The sequence below is a fragment of the Panthera pardus genome, unplaced genomic scaffold, assembly GCF_024362965.1.
Source record: "Panthera pardus isolate Hobbes unplaced genomic scaffold, ASM2436296v1 HiC_scaffold_12, whole genome shotgun sequence".
NCBI classification, from domain to species: domain Eukaryota; kingdom Metazoa; phylum Chordata; class Mammalia; order Carnivora; family Felidae; genus Panthera; species Panthera pardus.
The window spans coordinates 65,496,496-65,505,495 of record NW_026526677.1 but is presented as its reverse complement, the minus strand read 5'-3'; positions in this window follow the sequence as shown (position 1 = coordinate 65,505,495).

The following is a 9,000-nucleotide window of genomic DNA, read 5'->3' as shown; positions in this document are numbered from 1 at the left end:
TGCATAAGCTTTCTATAGTTTTCAGCATACAGATCTTTTACATCTTTGGTTAGATTTATTCCTAGGTATTTTATGCTTCTTGGTGCAATTGTGAATGGGATCAGTTTCTTCATTTGTCTTTCTGTTGCTTCATTGTTAGTGTATAAGAATGCAACTGATTTCTGCACATTGATTTTGTATCCTGCAACTTTGCTGAATTCATGTATCAGTTCTAGCAGACTTTTGGTGGAGTCTATCGGATTTTCCATGTATAATATCATGTCATCTGCAAAAAGTGAAAGCTTGACTTCATCTTTGCCAATTTTGATGCCTTTGATTTCCTTTTGTTGTCTGATTGCTGATGCTAGAACTTCCAGTACTATATTAAACAGCAGCGGTGACAGTGGGCATCCCTGTCGTGTTCCTGATCTCAGGGAAAAAGCTCTCAGTTTTTCCCCGTTGAGGATGATGTTAGCTGTGGGCTTTTCATAAATGGCCTTTATGATCTTTAAGTATGTTCCTTCTATCCCGACTTTCTCAAGGGTTTTTATTAAGAAAGGGTGCTGGATTTTGTCAAAGGCCTTTTCTGCATCGATTGACAGGATCATATGGTTCTTCTCTTTTTTTTTGTTAATGTGATGTATCACGTTGATCGATTTGCGAATGTTGAACCAGCCCTGCATCCCAGGAATGAATCCCACTTGATCATGGTGAATAATTCTTTTTATATGCTGTTGAATTCGATTTGCTAGTATCTTATTAAGAATTTTTGCATCCATATTCATCAGGGATATTGGCCTGTAGTTCTCTTTTTTTACTGGGTCTCTGTCTGGTTTAGGAATCAAAGTAATACTGGCTTCATAGAATGAGTCTGGAAGTTTTCCTTCCCTTTCTATTTCTTGGAATAGCTTGAGAAGGATAGGTATTATCTCTGCTTTAAATGTCTGGTAGAACTCCCCTGGGAAGCCATCTGGTCCTGGACTCTTATTTGTTGGGAGATTTTTGATAACCGATTCAATTTCTTCGCTGGTTATGGGTCTGTTCAAGCTTTCTATTTCCTCCTGATTGAGTTTTGGAAGAGTGTGGGTGTTTAGAAATTTGTCCATTTCTTCCAGGTTGTCCAATTTGCTGGCATATAATTTTTCATAGTATTCCCTGATAATTGTTTGTATCTCTGAGGGATTGGTTGTAATCATTCCATTTTCATTCATGATTTTATCTATTTGGGTCATCTCCCTTTTCTTTTTGAGAAGCCTGGCTAGAGGTTTGTCAATTTTGTTTATTTTTTCAAAAAACCAACTCTTGGTTTCGTTGATCTGCTCTACAGTTTTTTTAGATTCTATATTGTTTATTTCTGCTCTGATCTTTATGATTTCTCTTCTTCTGCTGGGTTTAGGCTGCCTTTGCTGTTCTGCTTCTATTTCCTTTAGGTGTGCTGTTAGATTTTGTATTTGGGATTTTTCTTGTTTCCTGAGATAGGCCTGGATTGCAATGTATTTTCCTCTCAGGACTGCCTTCGCTGCATCCCAAAGCGTTTGGATTGTTGTATTTTCATTTTCGTTTGTTTCCATATATGTTTTAATTTCTTCTCTAATTGCCTGGTTGACCCACTCATTCGTTAGTAGGGTGTTCTTTAACCTCCATGCTTTTGGAGGTTTTCCAGACTTTTTCCTGTGGTTGATTTCAAGCTTCATAGCATTGTGGTCTGAAAGTATGCATGGTATAATTTCAATTCTTGTAAACTTATGAAGGGCTGTTTTGTGACCCAGTATATGATCTATCTTGGAGAATGTTCCATGTGCACTCGAGAAGAAAGTATATTCTGTTGCTTTGGGATGCAGAGTTCTAAATATATCTGTCAAGTCCATCTGATCCGATGTATCATTCAGGGCCCTTGTTTCTTTATTGACTGTGTGTCTAGATGATCTATCCATTTCTGTAAGTGGGGTGTTAAAGTCCCCTGCAATGACCACATTCTTATCAATAAGGTTGCTTATGTTTATGAGTAATTGTTTTATATATCTGGGGGCTCGGGTATTTGGCTCATAGACATTTATAATAGTTAGCTCTTCCTGGTGGATAGACCCTGTGATTATTATATAATGCCCTTCTTCATCTCTTGTTACAGCCTTTAATTTAAAGTCTAGTTTGTCTGATAGAAGTATGGCTACTCCAGCTTTCTTTTGGCTTCCAGGAGCATGATAAATAGTTCTCCATCCCCTCACTCTCAATCTAAAGGTGTCCTCAGATCTAAAATGAGTCTCTTGTAGACAGCAAATAGATGGGTCTTGTTTTTTTATCCATTCTGATACCCTATGTCTTTTAGTTGGCGCATTTAATCCATTTACATTCAGTGTTATTATAGAAAGATATGGGTTTAGAGTCATTGTGATGTCTGTATGTTTTTATGCTTGTAGTGATGTCTCTGGTACTTTGTCTCACAGGATCCCCCTTAGGATCTCTTGTAGGGCTGGTTTCGTGGTGACAAATTCCTTCAGTTTTTGTTTGTTTGGGAAGACCTTTATCTCTCCTTCTATTCTAAATGACAGACTTGCTGGATAAAGGATTCTCGGCTGCATATTTTTTCTGTTTAGCACACTGTAGATATCGTGCCAAGCCTTTCTGGCCTGCCAAGTTTCAAAGGAGAGATCAGTCACGAGTCTTATAGGTCTCCCTTTATATGTGAGGGCACGTTTATCCCTTGCTGCTTTCAGAATTTTCTCTTTATCCTTGTATTTTGCCAGTTCCACTATGATATGTCGTGCAGAAGATCGATTCAAGTTACGTCTGAAGGGAGTTCTCTGTGCCTCTTGGATTTCAATGCCTTTTTCCTTCCCCAGTTCAGGGAAGTTCTCAGCTATAATTTGTTCAAGTACCCCTTCAGCACCCTTCCCTCTCTCTTCCTCCTCTGGGATACCAATTATGCGTATATTATTTTTTTTTAGTGTATCACTTAGTTCTCTAATTTTCCCCTCATACTCCTGGATTTTTTTATCTCTCTTTCTTTCAGCTTCCTCTTTCTCCATAACTTTATCTTCTAGTTCACCTATTCTCTCCTCTGCCTCTTCAAGCCGAGCCATCGTGGATTCCATTTTGTTCTGCAATTCGTTTAAAGCGTTTTTCAACTCCTCGTGACTGTTCCTTAGTCCCTCGATCTTTGTGGCAAGAGATTCTCTGCTGTCCTTTATACTGTTTTCAAGCCCAGCGATTAATTTTATGACTATTATTCTAAATTCACTTTCTGTTATATTATTTAAATCCTTTTTGATCAGTTCATTAGCTGTTGTTATTTCCTGGAGATTCTTCTGAGGGGAATTCTTCCGTTTGGTCATTTTGGAGAGTCCCTGGCGTGGTGAGGACCTGCAGTGCACTTCCCCTGTGCTGTGGTGTATAACTGGAGTTAGTGGGCGGGGCCGCAGTCCGACCCGATGTCTGCCCCCAGCCCACTGCTGGGGCCACAGTCAGACTGGTGTGTGCCTTCTCTTCCCCTCTCCTAGGGGCGGGATTCACTGTGGGGTGGCGTGGCCCGTCTGGGCTACTTGCACACTGCCAGGCTTGTGTTGCTGGGGTTCTGGCGTATTAGCTGGGGTGGGTAGGCAAGGTGCACGGGGGCTGGAGGGGCAGGCTTAGCTCGCTTCTCCTTAGGTGATCCACTTCAGGAGGAGCCCTGTGGCAGCGGGAGGGAGTCAGATCCGCTGCCGGAGGTTTGGCTCCGCAGAAGCACAGAGTTGGGTGTTTGTGCGGAGCGAGCAAGTTCCCTGGCAGGAACTGGTTCCCTTTGGGATTTTGGCTGGGGGATGGGCGGGGGAGATGGCGCTGGTGAGCGCCTTTGTTCCCCGCCAAGCTGAGCTCTGCCGTCCGGGGGCTCAGCAGCTCTCCCTCCCTTTGTCCTCCAGCCTTCCCGCTTTCCAAGCAGAGCTGTTAACTTCTGACCTCCCAGACGCTAAGTAGCGCTTGCTGTCGGAACACAGTCCGTCCGGCCCCTCCGCTTTTGCCAGCCAGACTCGGGGGCTCTGCTTGGCTGGCGAGCCGCCCCTCCGCCCCGGCTCCCTCCCGCCAGTCCGTGGAGCGCGCACCGCCTCGCCGCCCTTCCTACCCTCTTCCGTGGGCCTCTGGTCTGCGCTTGACTCCGGAGACTCCCTTCTGCTAATCCTCTGGCGGTTTTCTGGGTTCTTTAGGCAGGTGTAGGTGGAATCTAAGTGATCGGCAGGACGCGCTGTGAGCCCCGCGTCCTCCTACGCCGCCATCTTCCGGAACCCCCCCACAGTCACAGTTTTAATCGCTGTTTTCAGATGATAGGTAAATTTATATTTATAGCTGAGATTATCCATTTGAATTCTAGATCCTTATAATACATTGTCCATTTGCTTTCAAGTCATCTATATCCCCAAAGTATCTCAAAGTCAACACGTCCAAAAGCAAACTCATGATTCTCCTTCAAACTTAGTCCTTTTCTGTTATTCTCTATGACAGATAATGGCAGTGCTAACCTCAGTTGCAGAAAAAAAAAAAACCCAAAAAACAGGATCATCCTTGACAACTGCATATGCATCAACCTCCACCTCCAGTCTATTATACAGTCTTACTGGATTTTTCTTCTAAGACTCTTTGAATTGTATACAAATTTCTCTTATCCCTACCACCAATGACTCATTGTAATTCCAAATTAACATTCACCTGGACTACTCTAAGAATTTTGTTACTGGTCTAATGCATATACTTCACCTTTATCCTTTTTGTTCTCTGTACCCACAAAGATGTGTGAAAGCACAGATCTAATCACTTTATCCTCTCAGTTCCAACTTCATTGGCTTCACAAATTTCTTTGAATAATGACAAAAATCCTTCCATATTTACAAGTTCTTGCAAAATCTGATCCTTATGTACATCTCCAGGCTGTTTGTACTGCCTTCATCCTCACACTCAGCATGCCAGCCATCTTGGCCTTCTTTCAGTCCCTCATATTCACTGTTTTCTCTCTTGCTACGTATTCTTTGCTCATTGTGCCCTTTCCACTTGGAATGCTCATTTCTCATCTGTGTGCCTGATTAATTCATCTTTCTGAGTTCTGTACACATGTCTCTTCCTCAGAGAGGTCACCCTGCTGAAGCCTGATTTTTCAATTATAGATGCATAGGAACTATAGAAGTATAGAAGGCTATGGTTACAAATTTATAATCAATTTTTGAGATTATGAATAATTTCTCTCTCCTAAGAGACTATAAACTTCATGAAGGCAGAGAATCATGCCTATTTTTGCTATTTTATTTCTAGTATCTGGCTTAATATGTGAACATATGCAAAGCACTCAGTAAATCTCAATGAAGTTGTGTATAAAGCTTTGAAGATATAAAATGAACAAGACACGGTTTTTAGACTCAAGGAGATCCTAGAGTATGGAGACTGCCACATAAACAAAATGAGGCAATTACTAGGATATCCACAAAATTCTTTGTGAATATTAAGGTTGTGCTTGTGTCTGGGAAGGTGTGTATACCTGAGACATGACTAGTTATTTAAAAAAGTTCAAAGAGGATGTAATATTTGAGTTATCTTGAAGGAAGAATGGGATTCAAAAGTGAGCATTCATACTAGGACCAGCTCTGTTATGTGAAGTGTTAGGTAGAGAGGTAAAATTATCAACCAGAGTTAGAAATCAGAGCCAAACTAAGGAAGGAGGGGGGTATTGTTGAAACTTTGTGCCAATGGACATAAGAAGAATCAAGATGTCAGCAACTGAATAATGCTGGAAACAAATGTGGTCAGAAATGGGGTGGAAAAAATACTGAATTCCTCAATAATAACTTTTTGCCATAAGAGCTCTTTAAATAATATACTATTTTCCACATGATCCTTTTTTTCAGTGTAACAACTTTTTCATTCTCCAACCCACTCCAACCATAAGCACAGCATCGTATATTAATGTGAGCTATTACTAATAATATAAAATTCTGTTGAAAAAGAAATATTATGAGAAATATAATTTATACTCCAGTTCTACCATAGGACTGTATTCGATTTGATTAATCTATCATTACTGATTTAATTGGTAGTCTCCACAAATAACATAAGTAATACTGGGTGTGTTTGAACAGATAGAAGAGGTTTGCTGAGTTCTCCAGGTAGACAGTGATGTTGGGAAGAAGCACTAGTGAGGAAATAAGTTGACAAACATAATTCTGAAAAGAACATAAAAAAATTATATTAGACTCAAAGGGATGACCATAGTCTCTTGGTCAACTAATTATATTCTTAGTTGCTTGCAAAATGATTAAAATAGGATTTTTTTCCATTGTGATGGAAAATGACTTTAATTTTTAAATATCAATATCCTTTAATCACAGTAGTTTTAGACTTTAATTGGCAGGCCTTACTTTGCACTGACAATCCTAAAACAGTGGCCTTGTAAGAATTTTTGCTGCCACATTAGGCCACCATGTCAGACATGACTGGTCATATATACCTGGAGAGACCATTGATTCTTTGAAATGTTGGAGAAGGAAACTTTATTATTAGAGCATGGTCAGTGTTGTCTTGGGTTGACACTTTTTTGGTCAATTGCCATTGTTTTTGTCATTAGAATTTTTACTTTCTTTTTCTTATATTTTTTTTCTGTAGTGCTAAATTATTTTTCAATTGAAAATTGAGGTTAAAAATTTTAAGTATTTAAAAGTTTTTAAATATTTTGAGAGCTTTTAGTTTAAGCTCGTACATAATTCATGCATATTTTACCTTTGTCACTAAGGCAAAGACAATGATAGTTTTTCTCACTGTTCACACATCTGTCTACATAATTTTTGGGTGGACTTTTTTACTCAGGTTTCTCTTATATTATTTAGGATGTAGAATGAAATACGAAAGAAAAGTATATGTGATAAAAATGAAAAGACTTTAGACTTTTTTACAAAATTTTGCCATTATATTCTTGTTAGGTCTTCAAATACTTGACAACTTGACAACTGAAGTTCAGAATTTTATTCTGAATGCTGTTTCCTTTTAAATTTATCAAGGCAGAAAGAAGAAACCAATTAGCTTGGTTATTTATTTTTATTTCTCTTTTCATAGAACTCATTTATCCCAAATAATCTCTTAAAAGCTTTTTCCATATTCTAAAAAAGAAAGTTGTTATTGAAAAGCTTAATTCATATTATTACAGCTGGCATAATTTTATTAGATAATTGTCATTTGTGGTATAATAAAATAGTATGCCTGCTTTCTCAAATAAGGGATTGATATCGATGAGAGGGTCTTAAGCTTTTTCACTAGAGTTCCCTCAATGGCAGACCATAGTGAGGCTCTTCCCTATTTCCTGCCTCCAAGGCTCAGATTTCATCCTATGAATACATGAAATTTATTTTGAAGTTTCCAGTTTATCTTCAAAATGTAGGCAAACTTTGAATTCTACTTGAATAATATGCCAATTTTGAAATTAATATGAATTTCTAGGTATAGGAAGAATCACCCCATTTATGTTGCAGGCCTTTTTATTCCTTGTGCATTATCATATCGGTTTTTGTAGGCAGCCATATTCCAGTTTAGAAGCTGGCATGAGAGAGAGAGCCCAAAGAGAATCGACCAGAGAACTTTCATCTCTACTCATCTCTGATAATTTAGGTCAAAATTTGCCAAATTTTTTTGGTGTTGTATGCTTCCTTCACAGTCTATTGAGGGTGCATTTTTAATCAATATGTGTAAAGGTTTATGGACATTTTGTAGAGCCTGAAACATGATTTTACTATTGTAAATGATTTTGATGGTTTATAGTCATTTTGTATTTGCTTTTATGGCACATTGCTAGATGATTAAATCTATGTTAAACTCTTAAAAAGTGTTATGAAATATGACTTCTGTTCTTGAGAAACTCACCTTGTTTAGAGAGATAGAAATATAAATAGATAATTTCTAAGTGATAAGAATTGTGTTCATAGGGAGAAATGCAAAGGTGGCCTTGCGAGCCTAGGGGAGTAGGGTTCAGCCAACTCTGGTATTATCAAAATGGCATCTATGAATTAAACCCTAAAGAGTTTCTCCAGAATACATGGAGTATTCATTTTTCATACCAAAGGCAGTTCTTTATGCAGTAGTTTATCACTTTATCTGTAAGTACTTGCTCTGTATCCTGCCCTAGAACACAAGCTTGATGAAGTATAATGCCTGGCATGTAGTAAGAATTCAATAAAATTTGTGGAATATATCTTGAAGATATTTTTTCCACAAATTATATTTATTGAGTAATAACTATAGTTTTCCATTTTTTTTTATTGAGGACCTATATAACAGGGCATGAATTAAAATCAGTCTTAATTACTCACTAGTCAGACAAAGCTTCTGGTCAGTATGATAATGTTAACATGACTATACACATGTGATATTCTTGATTTAAAGTTCCCAGTGCCTCTGTTCTTTTTGGGAGTCTAGATATCTAAGGGATCCGTGAGGCCAGACCAAAGGATGAGTGTATCTTACTCATATTTGAAAGCGAGGAAGACAAGAGATGAACAACACAGTGTATTTAGGAAGGATCATTGAGGGGCAGAGCTGCAGGACTAACATGGCCAACAGGCTTAAAAGACAAGGAGGGCCTGGACTGAAGAGGCCTCACACCTAGAAAAGCTCTTTCTTAAGAACCTTTGATTCTCTTTTTGGAAAAAAAAAACCTGACATATAAGTCTCATTCTTAGTTTTCATTTTATATGGGGAGGCATTACAGAAGAAATTGCGGAAGGTCAGTCTTGAATCATGTGTAGAAGTCTGGCAAACAGTCAAAGAAGGGCAAGTGTATGAGCCCAATCAGCATGCTCTACTCACAGGTGGCAAGTGGTATAATGTGCCTGGGCTGTGGAAGATGCAGAAGTGATGTGGGGGCAGGAATGACTTAGATTTTAAAGTCTAAGCATGAAGTCTGTCTGTTGTTCAAGTAGTGTTGCTGTCTGGGTTTCTTCAGTGTTCCTGGATGGCGTTCTACATAGTAAATGTTGACTATATTATTTCCTTACTGGGAAACTAAAGATTAAATTTTAA